Source organism: Pseudonaja textilis, chromosome 1 (genome assembly GCF_049901715.1).
Source record: "Pseudonaja textilis isolate UNSWEBS1 chromosome 1, rPseTex1.2, whole genome shotgun sequence".
Classification (NCBI taxonomy): domain Eukaryota; kingdom Metazoa; phylum Chordata; class Lepidosauria; order Squamata; family Elapidae; genus Pseudonaja; species Pseudonaja textilis.
Genome location: NC_141990.1, coordinates 87062866 through 87085681, shown reverse-complemented (window position 1 = coordinate 87085681; position 22816 = coordinate 87062866). Strand labels below are relative to the sequence as shown.

The 22816-nt window shown below is 38.7% G+C and overlaps 1 long non-coding RNA gene across 1 annotated transcript; it reads left to right on the top strand.

The window, feature by feature from the left end:
- The first annotated feature begins 3118 nt into the window (after positions 1 to 3118).
- LOC148127713 (uncharacterized) lies at positions 3119 to 20369 on the top strand. Its single transcript, XR_015741035.1, has 3 exons — positions 3119 to 3214; positions 14226 to 14295; positions 20302 to 20369. It is a non-coding gene; the product is annotated as an uncharacterized LOC148127713 (long non-coding RNA).
- The last annotated feature ends 2447 nt before the right edge of the window (positions 20370 to 22816 follow it).

Here is a 22816-nt window from a genome sequence, read left to right as displayed (position 1 = left end):
GAATAATTTTAGTTTAAACAAGGGATAGTAGAGATAGGACAAAGAGATGATTCCTTTTCTTTTGCAACATCCTGTAAGGAAAAACTTAAAAGTTCTGGGTAGGTACAGAAAACCAATGTACAGACAGTCCTTGACTTACAACTATTTGTTCAGTGACTGTTCAAAGTTACGACAACACTGAAAAAAATGTGACTTGTGGCCATTTTTCACAGTTACGTCTTTTGCAACATGATCGTGTGATCAAAATTCAGACGCTTCATATTTATTTATGACCATTGGAGTGTCCCGGGGTTGCTTGATCCCCTTTTGCAACCTTCTCACAAGCAAACTCAATGGAGAAGCTAGATTCACTTAGCCTCCCGGTTGCTAACTTATCAACTGCAGCAATTCCCTTAATAACTAGGACAAGAAAAGTCATAAAATGGGGCAAAACTCACTTAACAACAGAAAGCTGGGGCTCAGCTGTGGTTGTAAGTCGAGGTCTACCTGTACTTGTATTATTAGGAGTCATATAATATGATATACAGTAATTACATACATGTATATAATTTTAATAATTATTATTAAAATGGGATATGTCATATGGTATCAACATAGATATAATATTAATTATATCTAATTTATTGAAGTCAGTCAGTGCAATGAATCTCTCTGTATCCTGATACCTTGTTCAAAGCTTTCACTTCATCTTTTTCCTATATACTGTGTAAATGTGAAGGAAATTTCAGATGAACAGTACATACTTAAGCAAGAGTTTTTCCCACTCCCTTTAGCAAATTCTCCCTCCAATGTCTGCCTCTTGCAAAAAGTCTCATGTAGCTGGTTTTCTGGCCACTTGGTTCCTCCTTCTGGATCAGTTTCCATTTCACTTTTCTTCTCTCTTTTATTATCCTGGCTGCTCAAGCCATAATCTTCCTCTACCAATCTGCTAGGTGATTTCCTCATAGGTGAAACTTGCCAGCCTTTTTGTGGTGTTCGGAAAAGACTGAGCTGAAGTCTTCACTCCGGTCCGTATTTCCAGCGGGAACACAGACCGTTCCTATTGGGTGATGCCATTTGAGAGCCGACTATAACAGGGAGCTGTCAAATGGCATTAGCTGTTGTCTGCCCGCTGGCTACCTTGTTAGCACGGCAGCCACGGCAACCCTTTATTGCTACAATAAAGTAAAAGCTGAAGTTTGCTCCTTGTTTGCCTCGGGTTATTCCGCCGCTCCACAACACTTTTTTTTCTCTATGTGTTGACCAACGTGCCAATTTAAATGATTTAAATTCCTTAGCAAACAACCAACTTCCCCTCTCTTGTTGATAGCTGCAAGGAAGCTGCACTAACTTCCTTCTTTATGATGATAAATCATAAACCTTTGCCTTATTCCCTTATATGCTTAGGCTAATTCTTTCTAGGTAAATGTTTCTATTTTTTCTTTCTTTTTTCTAGACGTATCAAACTAAACTACTGCTTCTATCTCCTTTGTTTCCCATCCATATGGGAAAACATACGTTGCTGTATACTAGAAAAACATAAATAAATTATGTAAGGTACCTTCAGCTCACTTCTGAAGTCTTGAGTTTGATTTTTTTTCTCTCTCTCTCTCTTATATATATATAGATGAACACTATACAGAAGCCTGATGATGGCAGATGAGATTCTGCTGAAACGTTGCTACAACTTTAAAAGCACAACTACAATGACGTGAGAAAATACCCGAACAAAGCTGAATGCCATACATGTAAGTACCCACGAAAACTTAAGAAAACATATATATATCTTACACACACACTCTTTTTCTTTATCTTTTTATCTATCTCTCTAATCTATCATCCATCTCTCTCTCTCTCTCTCTCTCTCTCTCTCTCTCTCATCTATCTATCTACAGTATCTTAAAGACAGATACTGATACTTACTGTGCCATAGTGGTGCAGTGGTGAGAGTGCAGTACTGCAAGGCTATTTTGGCTGACTACAGGCTGCCTGCAACTTGACAGTTCGAATCTTACCAGGCTCAAGGTTGACTCAGCCTTCCATCTTTCTGAGGTGGGTAAAATGAGGATCCAGATGGTTGGGGGCTATATGCTGACTCTGTAAACTGCTTAAAGAGGGCTGTAAGGCACTGTGAAGCAGTATATAAGTCTCCGTGCTATTGCTATTGCTTATCTATCATCTATCTATTTATCTATCTATCGTCTATCTAATCTATCTCCTGATTGCAAAAGAAAAGATGCTTAGCGTGAAAGTTTCTTGTACCTTACATAATTTATTTATGTTTTTCTAGTATACAGCAACTATGTTTTCAGGCATTTAACTTAATATAAATTGATTAGTCAACATGCTGAACTGTTGATATTGAAGCCATATATTAAGCTGAATCTATTCACCCTTCTTTACTCACTCAAAAAAATACAAATTCGCAACTTGCCAGTTGCCAAGCTACTAGTCTTCAGTGGACTGTGATATCTTGTCCAAAATTCACCTAGACTGGTAAAATGTCTCTTAAAGTAACACATTAATAAATAGCAAGCCCAGGGCAAACATTGCCTAGTGGCATTGCTAAGGTTGAGAAGGCCCTGAGCCAAAGTCCCACATGCATTCTGAGTTGTTTTTCTTTCCCTGTGGAGCAAATGTATTCTGTATCCTCACAGGCTGAGAACTCTGAAGCCTGCTTGATTCAAATCATTGAAGTTCAATATTAAATAAGATTAATATTAATTAATCTGGGTGGCTGCAATCCTATTTGGTCAGCCAGAAAACTTATTTAGCAGTAGTGGATGCCATCTTAGAGTGATCACAATCGCTAGTGCCCAATGGTCCTGCATAATTTAGTTTGTTGTGTGATAGAAATTTACGAGTCATGAAGAAAATGACTACAATAGTAAACTATTTGTTAGCATTTTCTAATCATTAATTCCAAATGCTAATATTTTACCGAATGTTTTGTTCCAGAGTATTCTTTTAATTTACCTTTGGATCTGCGTAAGAAGCAAAGCAAACATAATTTAGAGCTAAATAAATCATTTTTAGACATAATCTGTATCTGCTTAGTGATCTGGTAGGACTAAAGTGCTTTGAAGATGTTCCCAAGTGCTTTTTTTTTAAATACTGCATTTGATTTATTCTAGATGAAGACAGGCAGTACTCCAAAAATGTGAAGAGGACTGGTGATGAGGAATGTAGTTTCTGAATGTCTTCAGAGCAGAACATCACATGCTGGAATACCAAGGTAATTCATTTACCTTTCTTGGCTCTTCAGGTGAACAGGGTGATAGCCAGTGTGTCAAATTTTGTCATCGTTTGTGTCGCGGGAAGGAACACTCGAGACCAGTTAGACTTCAACTCTTTTATTTAGCTCTTAGTAACTTCAACAAAACCGGAGCCGCGGCAGCCTCTTTTATAACAGCTGCTCACGGCCAATGACGGCTTCGTGAAATTCCCGCCGTCAGATGGACCAATCAAAAGACAGTATTACAAGTATTCAACACGGACCAAAGGTAGTATTGAGGACCAATCACAATGCAGTATTTCAAGTATGCAAATATATAACAGTTTGATAGAGATCAACCAATCAAAAGAATAAAAAAAACAAAAAAAATAATTATTATAGTGATAGAAATTTGTCTCTTTTTCCTTTGTTTTAGAAGCTCCCATCTCATGCTAATAAATGGAATGGCAATACTTCTTTGCAAAATTGTTTGCCTTTCTATTTTAAAGCTAAAAAATATTTTGAAAAACAAAACTTTGTTGCCGGATTACCAGATTGCAAAGCTCCTTCTCAGACATTCATTGTACATATCCCTTGACTAGAGGTGACCCTATGTCATGTACACAGAGTAAAATATTCCTGCCAAATCCTGCAGGGGTTTTTTTTTAATTAGAACTTTTAAAAGAAACAGTAGATCTAAGGAAAAGTCCACTGGTGTTGATTTTTTTGATTGATTTGATTTGATTTAGAGGCTGCCTGACTTCCAGTAACACTGGGTAGCTTACATGTCTAACAATAGGAACAGTAACATGAAAGGGAAAAAAACAAGTACATTCAGAACAAGCAACCCAATACATCTGAAGAAAACAAACATTAACTTGACAGTCACTTTAATCCCTGGCCTGGGAGCAGGCCCTGGTTTTCAGACACTTGTAGAATAGCTGCAGGGTGGAACAATGTGGATCTTTGGGTTGGTGCTCTTCCAGAGAGTAATCACTGCAACAGAGAAGGTGCACTTCCTAATAAATGATATTGTTGAATTGAAGGGACTGGAAGTGTGCCATCTGTGCCCAGTCTTATTGAGCAAGCAGAAAGTATTGGAGATAAGATCGTTCCTCAAATAATCAGGCCCTGTGTCCTAAATCTGTGTGCCAAGGCTGGAAAAAAAACTGCATCTACCTTTGATTAAAATCTGTCAGAATAGTATAAATGGTCCGTCTTCCCTTAAGCTCACAGAATGAGAGAGAACTTATATTATGTTATGCCCCCAAGCATGAGGGTTTATGTAACTTACACACCACACCTCTTATCACAGAGAAATTTTCCATTTTTGCATAGTGTATCTACCTAGGTGGTGTTTTTAGTTTACGTTTTAATGGCTGATCAGTATATTTGCAATTCTTCCAGTTAAAATCTGATCACTGGGAGCATTACCTGACCAGTTTCATCCTTATTACTGTAGGAATCATCCAATATACCATGTATACCTGACAATTGCTAATAAGGTCATGAATTGCTTCCTAATGTTTTCTGATTGCAGTGTAATATTTTCCAAAAGCTGGAGAAAGCATGGGTAATTGAAGCAGAAGAGAAGATGTTTGAATTTTAATAAGGATATTAACTCCTTGGAATGCAAAATCTATAAAAGCATAGTATGGGGAGTTGTTGTGATGAGCTTTAATATTCAACAATTACTTCTGGCTTATTTCTCGTTCATTATAGATTAAAATAATTTGAAGATTATACTGTACATAGGTTAGAACTTAAATGAGCCGTGGTGGTGCAGGAGTTAGAATGCAGTATTGCACGCTAATTCTGCCGACTGCCAACAGTTCAATTCTCACCATCTCTAGGTAGACTCAGCTTTCCATCCTTCCGAGTCTGGCAAAATGAGGACCCAGATTGTTGGGAGCAATATGGTGATTCTGTAAACCCCTTAGAGATGGCTATAAAGCACTATGAAAGCACTATAAAAGCCTAAGTGCTGTTGCTAAAGCAGGGCTAACTTCTTTTCCCAAAGCAAGGACAATGTTTGTATTTGAAAGGCTGAAGCTTGATTTAGACTATGCAACTATGTGTAGACATGCTGGCATACCTATACTGCGAAGGCCAACCCTAAGCAGATGGCCTGACGTACACACCTCCCAAATCCCAATTGTGTTTTGTGTAGAAGTGCAAGAACTGTATGGAGGACTTCCTGCTCTGTGCTTTGCTGTTTGAGAAAAGTTAAAATTCCCATGGGATAGAGCCCAAAGCACAGAAAAACTCGAAGAAGTAGTGCAGGATTGAAGATGTAGAGACACCTGGCCCATAGAATGGTCAAGAGTCAGACATAACTGTTTGGATAATATCGTCATCAGAGCCCAACGCTATAGTTCCAGCATTATAGCTGACATTTTAAAACAAAATGTACAAAGAAACTTGTTGTTTGTACCCAAATGAATCATATGGCATCATCACTGCTAATCTTCACTTCTTTCCACGTCTGAGCAAGAATTATATAAAACATCACTACGGTACTTGATTTGGCCACAGTTGGCCATGCTAAGGCTAACTGTGCTTGGTAGGAAGTTTGTATTTCAATACATTCGGGCACACTGGTTTGGAGAAGATTAATCTAGAAATGAAATGCTTACAGATTTAAAATTAATGCTTGGATGATTGATAGTGGGTGAGAAGAGTAAAAAAAAAAAAGAACCAGTTTCCTGAAAGTTCCCCCAAGAGGCAGCTACCACCTTGTCTTTTCAGAAGACAAATGACATTCGATAGAGATGAAATAACCTTGGAGATTCTGTGCGTCTTTTTCTTGCAAGTGACACTAAGAAATAATATTTGCATAGATCACTTTCTCTATTAGCAATGAGAGTTTAAATGAAATGCCTTGGCATTCCTATCACCTCTAATGTTGGGTTTTACTAGAATTTACTGGCAGAAAGCAGTGAAGCAACAAAAAGTTATTTAAAACAAAACCATTATAATGTTGGAAAAGTTCTTCACAGCACTCTTGAATTATTATCAGTTCTAGTACACAATACATCATAAATATATATTGATTTGACTGTCAAGCTTCAACAACTTCCCTCCTCTTATGAGATGTTAAAGACATACCTGTGCTGTGATTATAGCATCAGCATTTAATTTCCATTCAAATACCGGTACATATACTATACATACAAAATGATTATGAAAAAGAGCAGAAATACATGGCTGATCAGCAAATTTGGAATTCTTCCACTTAAAAATCCTGAAATGATGACATTGGGCTCTTATAGAGATTCTTTTGTTATAATAGATCTTGGGGGGAAATGCTTTAGTTAGTTGTCCCCAAAATTGGTAAAGTCCGTGAGCAAGGTTTCCATTAGTGCCTATGGAAGAGTTATTTCCAGGGTTTTGGAAATCCCATCTCCCTTCTCAGGCAGAGGTAGTAAGTGTTGGGAAAAACACCTCTGGTTCCAATCCCCTTTGGCCTTAAGGCTTTGCAGATGTTGCCAACCAAGGGTGTCATGGGCCAAGGGTTCATAGCCATTTCAAAAGAAGAGGAAGTCTGAATGTTGCAAAATGCAAGGATTCTGTTATATCTCAAGACTTAAGAACCAAAACTTTAGCAAGCATTAGATAAAACATCCCTACTTAACTTGGTCATAATTGGTCATGCTAAGCAGCCCAACCCACCATCCAGCTGATATCAGAAAGGAACTGTCTGGGACCTTTATATAGGTCAAATTATTCTATTTCAGACACATTGTGTAACCTACCTCTCTGAAGAAGGATTTATGTATTTGTTTGTTTGTCTGGTCATATTTAAGGGACAATAACAGGGCTGGGATTCTACCAGTTCACACCTATTCACTAGAACCAGTTGTTAACATTCTAAGCAGTTCGGAGAACAGGTTGTTAGAAGAAATTACTGGCCTAATCCTGTAAGGAAGGCAGGAAAGAAACATTCTGGTGTTGCTTATAGAAACTGCCTCTCCGTTAACCTTTATTACATTCTCGGCAGGACTAGACTTCCTGTCTCAGGAACTTCTCTGGAGTTTTTTTCCCCTCCTTTGCTGGTACTTTGCTTGTATGGAGTGACCATTCAAAGTTACAATGGCACTGAAAAAAGTGACTTATGACCATTTTTCACACTTACGACTGTTGCAGCATCCCCACAGTCATGAAAGGCCAGGTGAGGAGATGCATGCCTCGATGTGAGTGATATTGAGTTGGCCATTCCCAGCCAATAACATGACCACCAAGCCATGTCCATCCAGTCACATGACCACCAAGCCACACCCACCAACTAAGCCACGCCCACAGAACCGGTTGTTAAAAAATTTGAATCCCACCCCTGGACAATAATCCTGTGAACCACCCATCTCTGACACAGAGGAAGGGAATGTGGGAGTTCCCTCTAATGCTGGGAAAGGTGGAAGGAAAAAGAAGAGGATGACTAACAGCAAGGGGAATAGACTCAATTACAAGAGCGATGAGTGCATTGTTTGAAGAGCTGAAGGACCAAACCATTGTGGAGAAAATCTATGTAATTGGCAAGAGCTGACAAGGATAGCATTATCAGTCAATTGCATTTCACCACTACTGCCCAGTATACAAGAGAAAAAGATGAAGGAATAGGAATAAAAATCTAGACAAAATAAAACTCATTTGTTGCTTTTCATACTGGAAGCTAGAAACTGGCAGTAGGAAAAGTGTCCCTTGTTAAATTTCTCTTTGTCACATGATTACTTACAGATCCAGTAGCCTACACAGGAAAAAGGAAAACAAAAAGTTTGCCATCCCCCTCCTTATCTTAAACATCATGGCAATATTTGCTCATTTTCCAGATTATTTTTTCTTTGTAGAGGGGTAGGGGTGGGAATCTATCTATAACGTTTTATGTAGTAATAGACAACTATAAATGTCTATTTGCATAAGAAATTATGTACAGTACATTATGACTCACTTCAATTCTCTTTCCAGCTTAGTGCTGCCATCTTGTGGACAAACTCTAATTTTTGAAGCTGACCCTGTAATTCAGTATTATCCATTTATTTGCTGCTATAGCTATACATAATGTATGTATATACCCTGTTTCTCCAACAATACGGCCTCCCCCAATAGGAAGTCCCAGCATGTTTTATAGGCATGAAATGAAATTAAGCCCCTCCCCCCCAAATTAAGGCCTATATTAAAACATGCGAAATGGGGGAATGGTGGGGGGGCTTGCTGTTAGGAAGTACTTTTCTTCCACTTAAAAATCCTGAAATGATGCCATTGGGCTCTTAAAGGAGGAATGGTCATCATTAGAGAGCAAAGGAAAGTCAATGGTGAGATGGAAGGTGATTTGAATTGGAGATCCAATTGATGCCAATTACTTGCAGGACTATTGGAAGGAGAAGAAGATGTACAATAGTACCTTGGTACTCACTAATTGAGTACCAAAAATGATGAGTGCCAAATAATTTTTTCCCGTAAGGAATAATGTAGTGAGTCACAAGGCATCCAACATTGATAAGTTCTAGCTGGTGCATTGAATACCAAACAAATGATGAGTACAGGGACCAAATATGGTGCATTGAGTACCAAATTCGATGAGTTTCAAAGCAGTTGAGTAGCAAGGTACCATTGTACTTGAGAACGGTAGTCAGAATTGGGGAGATGGAAGATCAGAAGATTGCTTGGAAGATGAATCTTGTGGCTAGGATTTCTGGCCATTTGATGGACAAAGGACAGTTCTGTGCCTTGTAGAGAGGACTGGAAGGAATGTTCCACAGGGCACACAGAAACACAAACACACCTATAAACATGATATAGCTGTTAAAAAGGGAGAAAAATAGAGAGTGCCCTTCTCCACTTACAAACTGGAGAAAAGAGAATTGGGAGATTCCAATGACCTTTTGGGTGGAGAATCCCTTTTATACTCTGTAAGGCAGGTGTGTCCAACCTTGGCAACTTTAAGAGTTGTTGGACTTCAGCTCTTAGAATTCCCTAGCCAGTGATGCAACTGAAGTCCACAAATCTTAAAGTTGCCAAGATTGGACACTCCTGCTATAGTTTATAGCATCTGTGCTGGTTCTCACAGATGTTGGTTTACATGCATAGTTCCAGCTTTGTACGTTTTGTTCTAGTTTCATGTTTCCGTTCCTTTCTCCAAGGAATAAAGCCTTGTTTACTAGTTCTAACCATGCAATCATGTTAGTTTTCTGTCTTTATTTCTATTCATTTGACTTTAGGTTGCGCCATCTGATGGCTTAGTCTGTATCCGTTAGCACTTGTACCATGTCTTTCCCTTTCCTATCTTTCAATTAATAATAGAACGATATATACAGAGAATATATACAGAAAGCAGAGAATGAAGATCAGAGAAAGGGAGACAAAATATTGAATAGAATGATACCTAAAGTGAAGTTATATCAGAAAACACCCATAAGCTCCTGGCCTTTGGTAAGACACTTCAGTGTTGGGTGGTAATCAGTGGTGGGATTCAAATATTTTTGTCACCGGTTCGATGGGCGCACTTCGCGTGCATGCACACACTTTGCATGCACGTGTGCACCAAATGCGCACTTTGTGCAGGCGCAGAGGCATTCTAACTCACCTCCTGCAAGCTTGCACTATCCCGGTTGCTTCTTCTGTGCTGCGCAAAGCAGCTGCACTTCAAATTCAGAGGATAAAGGTAAGTATGAGAGCCCGGGTGGCGGGTGGGCCCAACAGCAGAGTGGCTTAGAGAACCGGTTTGGTCTGCGCTGCTCATTGCTGCTACTGGCTCTGCAGAACTGGGCCGAACCAGTAGAATACCACCACTGGTGGTAATACTGACAGAGCCATCCTTTGCTAGATCTTTTTTATATACTTTTACGTTGCTTGTATCACTGTAAACTGTTCCTGGAAGTAAACAGTATATAAAACTGTATACATGTATATGAATTTATAAAATAATTCTATTTTATGTATGCATACACCTGCGATTATATTGCAATTTGTATTCTCACATTATTTTTGAGGTTATACATTTCTAAAACAAGAATTTTCTTTTATATTCTTTATCCTGTTCCAATTTTTTTGTTGCTTGTAGTATTGCTAAAGTAAGAATATTTCAGTCCAAAATGTATTGAACGATAGAACAAAATACTCTTTTTCAACAATAATTGGAATATGTTTCTCCAATTATTCTTTTTGTTTTGTGCAATTCTTTCCTCCTACCTGAATTCAGTGAGACAATAGCATCACAAAAGCAGGTCTCAGATTTCCAAAAAGGATTGAGGTAATTTACATGATTTTTATTTACTTGCTTTGTGTCTGTTTGTGGTGTGTGATGTGTGTGTGTTTGTGTGTGTATTAAACATATTCTAATGGTTTAGGATTCCATTTCTGCTTGGTTTATTATTTTTTTAAATGAGAAATTGTTACTCTACCTTCAACTTTTTTTCCTTATTGTTAAATGCAGAAATATTGTCATTAATGAATACTTGTTGGAACACAAGGTTGGAATGCTGCATTAACTCAAACAGGTCCAATATTACAACCTTAAGAGTATTGCTTCCTTCCTTTTCATCACATGAATGTTTTTATATCTACCTCAGCTATGCTTCTTAAACATTGTAATAAATTTCCTCTAGGTGGCATACATGTCCCTAGCATTGAACACGACCATTACAATAATCCTTAGTTAGAGATTCCAATTCTTAAAAGACGATTGAAATTTAGCTTGGGAATTGCGCAGAATAGAAAGATGAAGCAACTCAATCCAACAGGAACACTTAAGATTTTCTTGTTTATGGTTTAATGGAAAATGGAACAGAATTTGTATGCTCTCCAAATGGTCAAAACAAATCTGTCATGAGCTTCCTACATGACAATTGTCCTAATTTCCTTGCCCAAAACACTGCTCCTTAAAGGAAAATAGCTACAACATTCCACCTCCACCATCACTGCTTGCTCTAATTTCAAGACCAGTGTTAGAACCAACGTACACCAAAGAGAACATAAGACAGGGGGAAACCAGCAGGATATATATTATGGCATAAGGCTTTGTGAGCAAGTGGCATTTTAAAGAGGTATGGAGGCTTAAGTGTGTCTCTTCACTGGAGGGCTTCCTGTTGCAGAAAACACTACTTCTGGCAGTTCCTTTACCTGGAAATTATCTTTGGCAGAATTAGGTGATTAGGATTAGGATTTGGTAGCATTTAGTAGATTAGAATTTAGTAATGAAAATAAGAGCCTTTCTTTGCTCCAAAGCAAGACTTTTTTTAAAAAATGGCACAAAGTTACTTTTTAGTTTTGTACCAACCTGCAGCCTGCTATTTATTCCAATCCATTGCTTTTATAATCTTATTGCTGCGCTAAAGTGAAATCCAAATAAAAATACTGTGGATTGCATTCAGTTGTTTATATTTTTCAGCAGACAGGAATTATAAAGGCATCCAAAATAGAAAATATTTTCTGTAAAAATGTAATCTCAATATTTATTTATTTACTATCTTGCCTTTATCATTTTAATAAATAACTCAAAGTGGCGAACATACTGCTTCTTCTTCCTATTTCTCCCCCATCAGCAACTCCGTGAGGGGTTGGGGAGAGAAAGAGAGAGAAAGAGAGAGAGAGACAGACAGACAGACAGACAGTCCTAAAATCACCCAGCTGGTTTCATGCCCAGGGTAAAACTAAAACTCATAGACTCCTGGTTTCTAGCCTGGTACTTGACCACTAGACCAAACATCTACATGAAGATTCCTGATAAAAAGTAGAACAGATATTTTGAAAAAGATAAACCAAAAGGTTAGCATTAAAAAAAAAAACCACCTCCTGAACTCTAATTGGTTCTTATTCCTCTTTGTTAGATCGGGTAGATCGGTCCCCATAGAGACGCGAGACCAAAAGTGAACATTCAGCTCTTTATTGAGTATACAGTTCTGTACAAGACCTGCGCTTCTCGGCAGCCCTTCATATAGGAGCTGTCCCCAGCGCGGTGGCCAATGACAGGGCTTTGAATCTCCCGCAATCGGCTCGGCCTATCGCGGTTGATTCTAAGCGTGCCAATCACGGCCGTTTAGTTATCCAATCAGGTTGCGGCCCATGTGGGCCAATCAGGTTTCAGGGTTTGGAGTATGCTAATACAGAACACTCTCAAAACAGGCCAATGACAGAACATGAATGCAAAATAACTTCTTCAGATTTTATTTTTGTTTTAAATTGCAGCATACTTCAATATTTGTGAAGGATATCCACGACTGTAAATTGATACACAGTTAGTTCTGGTTCATTATTGAAATAAATTGCTTTATCTGGTCTTAGATTGTTCCTGAAGTTGCAAACACAGTTTTGTCAACCATACTTACTAACATCTTGCTTTGTTTGCTCTCTCCTTTTAGAATCTGAGAATGAATGCTAGAATGAGGAAGGTGGAAAAACAGAAATAAATCAATTAAGCAATATTTTTCATGCCTGAATTATTCCACATGCAGAATAAACCATGTTCTCTCAGCATGTGATTAAGGAACAGACGGGTCTCATAACCTGTAGATCATGTTTCTTTATTTCAGAACATGACAAGAAGTGTAAATTCTCTCCTGGAAGAGAATCCTTTGCAGAATAAACAGAAAGAATTATAAGTTTTAAGATGGGAAGGTAAATCATATTTAGTGGGCCTTAATGAAGTTCATGAGTGAAATGCAAAGAATAAAGGGTATAAGTTAACACATACAAAAAGAATAGGTTAGAGAGAACAAATGACAGTATACGAAGGAAGTTTCATGATCCTGAGGATAAAGGTCCACTTGAAAACATCTATAGAATAGTAAAAAATGAAAAAGAAAGGTATCATTGTGGGGGTGCTGCTATAGATAAATAGACCAGGAAGAAGAAGTTGATAATTATCGCCTGGTCTAGATTACAGAACATTCAGAGGGAAATATACCTCGGAATAATAGGAAGCTTCAATTGCCCAGATATTTGTGGCAAAACTAATTTGGTTAAGACTGCAAAATTCTCAAAAAGGTCTTCACTGGCCTTATTGTCTATTTCATTTTTCTGAAGATTGAAGAAGAGATGAAATCATCATTCCTAGATATGATCTTAACTAATCTGAAACATTTGGTTGAACAGATAAAAGTAGTGGGAATTTTGACAGGAAGTGACCACGTCATCTTGGGGTTCAAGTAAGACACGTGTTTGCTGACACATTCTTATTTGATCATGAAACTCTTCAAACTCCTTCTTTTGCTTCGTGGGTGAAGCATTTTGATAACCATCAAATTAAAAGGTTGTTTACAAAGTCTAATTAATAATTGATCTAATCATTGATTCCATTGTACCCAAGTTCTGCCCTTGCTATATCTTTCCTAATCATGAAAGCAATGCTAATCCTTAATTTTTTGTGCCAAGTAGTAAACAATATGATTTTTCTTGACTAAAAGTCTCCAAATTCTATTTATTTTAATTTGCAGGTACCTAAGATATCAATGTATAGTCTGCTCACTTCATTTTTCATTGTGTTAACCTTTCACATCTTTGTACTACTTATATAATAATTTATCTCTGAACATCTTTGTATTCTTTCTCATGTAATTCTGTCTTTGACATTTCTGATTTTCTTTTATTAATATGCTAACATCAGCAGTTAAACTTCCTGAAAGCTTTCATACAGCCCCATCTTAAACACTATTGGTATTCCAAATAACTCCTGAGCATTTCCTTGAGTGCCAACCAACCTGAAGTGACATCGTCTCACAATATATCTTAATTTTATATTGTCTACCATGTTGCTTTCTTGGTAAAATGCAGGAGTGGTTTATCATTTCTTCCTGATATGCTGTGGAGAAGGAAAAGATGCCTTGTTGTTATTCAGGTGATCATCCATCATGTTAGAGGGTAGGTAAAACAGACAAGAATTTTCCATAAATTCACACACAGTTCTCTTCAATTTACAGTGATATTTAATACGTACAATGGTCTTGGGTTAATAAATTATATATATATGCAGTTCCATACAAATATTTTCAAAGGGAGCTTTTCACACTAACTTATCTGTTTCATTCCCTCACTTCTTCAGGTATAGTGGGCCTATGGAAATCTACAAAGAACCAACACTGGATGGAACCAACAGAGGAGCTGGCACTTGGGTCTGTCATAAGCAGGGGTGGGATTCTACCAGTTCACACCTATTTGCTAGAACCGGTTGTTAACATTCTAAGCAGTTCAGAGAACTGGTTGTTAGAAGAAATTACTGGCCTAATCCTGTAAGGAAGGCAGGAAGGAAACATTCTGGTGTTGCTTACAGAAACTGCCTCTCCGTTAACCCTTATTACATTATTGGCAGCACTAGACTTCCTGTCTCAGGAACTTCTCTGAAGTTCCCCCCCGCCCCCTTTGCTGGTACTTTGCTTGTGTGGAGTGACCATTCAAAGTTACAATGGCACTGAAAAAAGTGACTTATGACCATTTTTCACACTTACGACTGTTGCAGTATCCCCACAGTCATGAAAGGCCAGGTGAGGAGATGCATGCCTCGATGTGAGTAATATTGAGTTGGCCACGCCCAACCAATAACATGACCACCAAGCCATGTCCACCCAGTCACATGACCACCAAGCCACGCCCACAGAACCGGTTGTTAAAAAATTTGAATCCCACCCCTGGTCATAAGCTAGGAAGTATTGAATAGACTGCACATGGGTACAACAAGATCGAGGGACACTCTGAACAAATGGAGCTATCCGGTTGCTTCTGTTGTTTGTGATTATATTGACATGCAAACAACACTCATATTTACCTGCCGTTTTTGTCCCAATTAGTTTACACTTGAGAACTTTATAGTAGCACGACAGAACACAATTAATGTTGCTAGTTTGGGGGCAAGATCTGTTTAATTTCCATGTATTATAATCTTGTATTTTATATTTTAAATTTTATGTCATATACCAATAGTATGCCTTATTTTAATCATGCTTCTGACATGAATAAACAAACAGACTCCTTCAGGCATCTTTTTTCTCTGCTTTCCCTTCTGAACTCATTTCTAATTTAGGAGGAGAACAGGAAGAGTAAAAATTCCTCTAGGCTTCTTGGATACTATCACCTTTGTCCAGCTGTTCTCACTGAGATGACTGCTACTCTTTGAAAACTACAGCTTTTTCCACCAGCTACTTTGTTCAGCAAATCTCTCTCTTGGTCCTGTTGGGTCTCCCACTGTAAATTTTTCTTCCTTGATAGATTTCTCTTCCTTGATGCAGAAAGTATTATCAGTTCATATCATTTTTTTAAAAAAACTCCAGGAATACCCAAAATCTCATCCTCTATGTCTATCATTTAATTCTTCTGCAATTTTATATATCTATAGCTATGTGTTTTTGTTAGACACAAAACCTTTGAGTGTCTACATGAGGACACTAAGTCTGATTTAAGTCCACGGGGAGTGGGGGAAAGAATCTTTTAACCATTTAAGGCCATTTATTTATCCCAAATCTTTTAGGGCAACTCACCCCTCCAGCACCTTCCTATATTGCTGCTGCATGCTATATAGAGAGAGAGAGTTATATACCGCTTCATAGCACTCTCTAAGCGGTTTACATTGCCAGCATATTTGCCCCCAGCAATCTGGAGGTGGGGATCGGGATGGACCAAAAATGAGGCACACGGAGGCCGAAAACAGGACACGAGGAGGTCAAAAACAGGGTGCAGGGGCCATAAATGGGGCATGCGGAGGCGGCAATAGGCGATGGTGATCTCTGCAGCCTGAAACAACTAATTGTCAGGAGGCAGGCCCAACCGACAGTCAGCTGCTTGTGCTAAATCAGGCTGTGCTGAAGCTGACCATACTGTTTACTGTTTGCTGAAAGGAGGCAAATTGCTGGGAGGCAGAAGCCAAAGGGTGGGGGCAACAGGTGGGCGGGGCTTCAGCAACATTCGCTCTATAAGATGCACAGACATTTCCACCAAACTCTTTTTGGGGGGGAAGTGCGTCTTATACACCGAAAAATAGGATAATCTGTTTCTTTTGTATCATATATAAATATAGGCTACAGAAAAATCTGCATCAGTTTTCAGTCTTATTTATTGATACTGCTTTTAAAAACCTTCTATAACAATAACATGTGCCACTTTTCCTCTTTTGCTGTTACTCTGATCATGTCTGCCCCAGTGGTGGGATTCAAAAATGTTTACTACTGGTTCTGTAGGAGTGGCTTGGTGGGCGTGGCATGGCATGGCTTGGTGGAATGCCAGAGGAAGGATACTGCAAAAACTCCATTCCCTCCCCACTCCTGGGGAAAGATTGCTGCAAAATTCCATTCCCTCCCCACCCCACTAACCTGCTTTCCAGCTCTGTTCTCCTGTGCAGGGCAACCAAAGAAGACCCAGACTCAGGAGACAGAGAATAGATGGGGATGGGGTCAATCAGAGGTGGTATTTGCCAGTTCTCTGAACTACTCAAAATTTTTGCTACCAGTTCTCCAGAACTGGTCAGAACCTGCTGAATACCACCTCGGGTGTCTGAAATATGGTTTAGTTATGTGTCATTTCCTTTTCAATGTCATGGGTGTTATTTTAGCCATACCTTTCAATGGATACTTTTTACCTGGTGGCACTCAGCCAATGGGTAGTTTTTAATAAGATGAGTGCGGTGGCTTCTAGAAAACCTCCTGTTTCAAAAATTGATTGTCATCTTTTATGGCCAGCAACAGTTTAAAACCACTCCCATTTGCAACTCAAAGATCTTTATAAATATTATGATTCACAACTCTTCTATATTTCAGTATGTATATGTACCGTGTTTCTCATATAATAAGGCCGGGTCTTATTTTTTTTTGAGCCCCGAAAAAATGGCTAGGCCGTCTTTTCAGGGGTGACTTAATTCCCCCCCCTTGCATATTCGGGCAGGTGGGCGGCGATGGCATGGATGTTGATCTCGGCATTGGTGGGGCACTTTGTATCAGGGTCAACACAAGCAGCACCATATCCGGGTGTGCAACAAAAGTACTTCCTAACAGCAAGCCCACTGCCATTTCCCCCCCATTTCGCATGTTTTAATATAGGCCTTAATTTGGGGAGAGGGGCTTAATTTCATTTCATGCCTATAAAACATGCTGGGACTTCCTATTGGGGGAGGCCGTATTGTTGGAGAAACAGGGTAGTCACCGCTGGTTAATGATTACTTTGCTTTTAAGAGACTTCAATTAGCAATGAATCTCTGAAGCTCCAGTTGAGATTAAATGACTTAAGCATCTGCTTTCTGTCTTCCTGTGGAAAGCAAGTAAGAAAACAAGAAAACAAATGCAATGGGGAACATCTGTATACAGTCTCTATACTCAGGGTCCTGCCCCACAAAAGATCAGAGGGAATGGGTCATCTGACAGGTCATCTCTTTGGTAGGCCCCATTTTATAGAATATGCTATCCTTTGGATGTGTTTGGGTCCTACGCTTCTGGCATTCCACGGTGTTTTAAAAACCATTCTCCTTGAGCTGCCATTTGACAGCTGGCAAAGATTTGGGTGACCTAAGCATTCTTAAGAAACTATTTATTAGTCTGTTTTAAAGCGTGATACTTTCAATCCCTTACTTTCTACTGTTGGCCATGAGTCTTTTGCAAGGGCAGTTAAATAAATAAATAAACAGCCCTTATCTTCAGTCTCATTGTACATTCTGATGTGGTTTCAAGCTAAAGAACCAGTAACTCAGGTTGAACTACATCTGCAACTGTTAGTATGTGACCTGCAATGACCAGAGTCCAACCGAGGGCTTACTCACAGCAACAGTGAGCAAACACTGTTGCTTCTTTTGGCCCTTTGCAGGAAAAGAAGACCCTACTTTTTACAAATGTAAATGGCTGAGAGCTATTATCATTTACTGATGTAAGCAAAAAACATTTTAATCAGCCAAAAGCCAGATAACAGTCACACCCATCTCTTCAAAATTATTCATCTCAAGCGCCCATATGTGGGTAGGGCTATGAGTCACTAGGCTTAGTGAAGAAGTCAGATAAATTCATTATCTCTGAAATGGAGATGGAAAATAGAGATTGAAAAAGTAGTTCAGTAAGAGTAGGATTCAGTGAGGAAAGCAACCTCACAATTGATTTAGACATTACCTTTTGCTGCATCCTTATAATGACATAAAAAATCTGCAGTAGGATATCTCGAAGAACAGAATAGTTGCAGTTGTGAAGCTGCAAAGAACAGTATGGTTTCTCCAGCTTATTTGATGATGATGATGATGATATCCATTCCAGAGATGGTATTCAGCAGGTTCTGACCAGTTCTGGAGAACCGGTAGCGGAAATTTTGAGTAGTTCAGAGAACCAGCAAATACCCCCTATGACTAGAGATTTTATAGTATCCTTCCCCTGCCATGCCCACCAAGCCATGCCCACAGAACCGGTAGTAAAAAAATTTGAAGCCCACCACCGATCCATTCAGTTGTGTCCTACCTATCCTTCACATTATAGTAATCTTATATTTCAATCATTTCCTTTCTTCACACCATTTTTTGTCTTCTGTTCAATAGTGTCCAATTCTTGGGAAAGTCTCTGCAGTTTTCTTGGCAAGGTTTTTCAGAAGTGGTTTGCCATTCCTTCCTTCCTAGGGCTGAGAGAGAGTGACTGGTCCAAGGTCATCCAACTGGCTTTGGGTCCAAAGAGAGACTGGAACTCATGGTCTCCTGGTTTCTAGCCTTAACTGCTATACCAAAGAGGCTGTCTGCACCACTTTAGGGTTAAACAAAATGAGTTAATTGCAATATAAAACATATCAAAAATCCATATTTATGATTAATTTCCTAGTATACATAGCATCAAAGCATTTCATCTATTTCAGATTGTGAATATATAACCTGCAGGCAGTGGTGTGGGATTCTTTTTTTTTACTACCGGTTCTGTGGGCGTGGCTTGGTGGGCGTGGCAGGGGAAGGATACTGTAAAATCTCCAGTCAGAGGTGGTATTTGCCGGTTCTCCGAATTACTCAAAAATTCTGCTAAAATTTCTCCGGAACTGGTCAGAACCTGCTGAATACCACCTCTGCCTCCAAAGCTTTTGACACTTCCCCATCACTAGAAGGTGTGGGGAATCAGAAATAGGAAACTGGATGGGTTTTATGATTATCATCTGCTTTATTATTTGTATTGTTCCTCCTGCCCACATGGCTTCACATTAGACCAATATTTCTCAATTTCAGCAATGTTAAGGTGTGTGGACTTCAACTCCCAGAATTCTCTAGTCAGCTGACTAGGGAATTCTGGGAGTTGAAGTCCACACACCTTAAGATGGCTAAGGTTAAGAAACACTGCATTAGACCAATAGGGAGCTTCAAACCCTGATCCCCACCCCCTGATCCTCCTCCCCAGAATAAATCTAACTCATGTTGTATAGCTTTGTGTAATAACCAGTTGGGAAAGTTTGCTTGCTAACTTAAAAACAGGCTTAAAACAGGGTGGAGTTCTTGTACGTAATTACACGGTTTCTAAAACACTGCTGTTCTATCATGGGAAAGAATCCTGTAACTTTGATTTCTACACTGGCATGGCTTCCCTTGCAATTTTTTAGTGCCCCCCAGCAGTTTCAGAGAATAGCTTCCAAATACACAGTAGAAAGGTGTTGCTTTTTGGAAGTCTCATCCACCAAGGTGTGGCTTCATCCAGCCCTGGCTTAAGGCAAAAGCACACAACAAGTTTTAACATCTCTTCTAGAAATTTTTTATGCTGATTCAAGTCTTCAGTGTTTAGCTTTCACCATGTGCTATTTTCTAAACTCTTTTAAACCAAATAACAGAATGGGGGAGGGGAGATAATTGCCCAAGTTATATAAGTTCTAAATAAACATGATCATCAAATGTAGTATATTGTACTGTCACTGACAGAGAGTTTCATTGTCCAAAAGGTAACACATGAAAATATGATGCTATAATTCTTTATATCGCAATACAATATGCTGCGATACAGTGTGGTGTTAGGCCTAATAAGTATTAGCACAAGAACCTAAAAGGAGTGTACTGTAGCATAGTAGATTGCAATAGAGCATGGTTCTCTAAGTCATCCCTTATGTTTGTTTGTCTATCTGTTTTTTGCATTATCCTCTTCTTTATTTCAGTCCTGCTCAATCCCCCTTCCCACCCTTGTTCTGCTTATATTTCATCTCAGTGCCTTAAGATCCTGGTTAGCCAAGGAAGAAAAGAAAGAAATGACTTCAGCAGTAACTGAATTACTCCTCATCAAAATGTTATTAATTTTCCTCCATTTGTCACTTGCATCTAGACGTAAGTAAACCCTTCTTAGTTTTAACTATCTAAGTTTAACAGCCTTTTCAATACAGTACTATGTCTGTAAGCTGAAGCTTCATGAATGCGACTATTCTGACTGGTTACATGGTACAAAAGTGGAATGTGTTTCATTTGGCTTAGGCTTTAGATGAATAAATGCCACACCTTAGGAGTGTCTATGGGAGAGTTGACATGCATGCCTAGGCAGATACATCACACCACTTTGTTCACATAGAAAAACCCATCCCAGTTTACAGTATCTCCCTCTTCTTTATTGCTTTATACTGCAGGACATTTGATTTGTTTGATCTATCATTTTCATTTAAAAATTATATTGTCTTTCTCTGCAAAACACCATTGTCCCAGGGTGAGATGTTATCAGTGTTTATTTCTTTTACTTTTGAAATAATTATCTGATTCTTTATTGGTGAAATAATGGCTTTTCAGGCCTAACCTTAGTTTAGACAATTTTATTCTATCCCACTCCAATCACCTCAGAAATAATATGAAGAGAAATGGCATTCCAATTATAACACACTGTTCTAAAATTATGTCCATGTGAGCCTGCATATGTAATGGAGATGTTTTTAAGTTTAGTCAGATTGAACTTTCAGTGGATTTAAATCAAGCTGATCATATTTTCAACTGCTATCTTTTGTACAATACAGCTTTCTGTCAGTGACAATATAATATACTATACTTGGTGATCATGTAAATATGACTTTAAAGTAATATGTACTCCTAATGGTTCTGCGTCAATTTCTCTTCTGAGATCTACATAACTATGGCCTGCCACTCATCCAAAGGGTGGTGCAGCCATGGCTCAACTCAACTGGAAAGAAACTCCCACACTCTTCAAGTCCTACTCAGTCTAATCATCACTGTCACATTAGTGTGTGAGGTGCAACTGGAAAGGGTGGGTACATTAGGAAAAGCAAAAGGCCATGGAAATGGTTCTAGCTACTCACATCCCGTATTGCCTGACTTACAAGTGATGAGCTAGACCAGATTGAAGTGTCATTGATCCAGTCAGTCATCAGAGTAAAAGAAATCTTCTGTTTCTCTTCCCAGTGCTGACTTACTCCATAATTCTGATGAAAGCAAGTAAGATCCTGCAGAAGACACTATTTGCTGTGCCTTGTGTGTTCACCAGTTCCTAGATACGTTAAATATATAGAGCCTAGTAGTCCCATTGTGTCCCTTGTTGTTGTTTTTCCTTCAAGCCCCCTGTGCTGTTTGCTTGCTATCAATTTCCTTTCTATATATATATATATATATATATATATATTCTTAAGTTTTCACAGGTACTTACATGTATGGTATTCAGCTTTGTTCGGGTATTTTCCCACGTCACTGTAGTTGTGATTTTAAAGTTGTAGCAACGTTTCAGCAGAATCTCATCTGCCATCATCAGGCTTCTGTATTGTGTTCGCCTAATGATGGCAGATGAGATTCTGCCGAAACGTTGCTACAACTTTAAAAGCACAACTACAATGACGTGGGAAAATACCCGAACAAAGCTGAATGCCATACATACATACATACATACATACATACATACATACATACATACATTGCACATATATCCTACAGCCATGCTGTGTATTTTTCCAAATAACATCACTCAAGAGTCTTTTGTTTCATCCTGTAACTTATTTGTTACTATGTTTTGTTTCCTAGGCTTGACCTAAGGCTTTTAAATTCTCATTAGTGAACCCTGTCATTGGGCAACTTATTGGGTAGACACATTCTCCCTAGCAGAGATTGAGTGCAGACCATAAATCCTCTATGTAGTTTCCAGGTTAGAGTCTGAAATCCACTAGGCTGAAGAAAGGAATAGGTGGGGCTTGGGTACAATGCAGGTAGAAGGAATACACATAGCCCTTGATTCTTCTCAGAAAAGACATCTTCAACATTCTCAATTTCATTTTTCTGCAGCTTATGGGTTAACAAGGGTTTTGATGGCTAGATTTAAGTACACCCAACCATCCACCTTCTATTGATATTGGGCATAATTAGTTCTTTAGAAAGAACTAATCTGCATCTACCTATATGATACAAATCGATTTAAGAAATTAGGATGAGGATTTACAGAGTGAACGCAACCTCCTTGAAATACTTCCCTTGATTTTCTGATACCAGTTGACCTGGCAATAATGCTGAGTTTTGCCAAGAGATACTTCTTTGCTGCTTTAAATCGTTCTTTATTCATCTCCTAAGGGAAGGGGATGGAATCCCAGATCTGAGCTATATTTAAGACACTGTTAACATTCAATTCCATGAAGGCCGATGGGTTTTTCAGTCTTACCTTAAGCAGTCAATGTTTAGAGCTCTGCTAGGGAACTGCCCAATATACTAAAACATTTTTGGAATGGCTGAACTTTTAACAATAATTA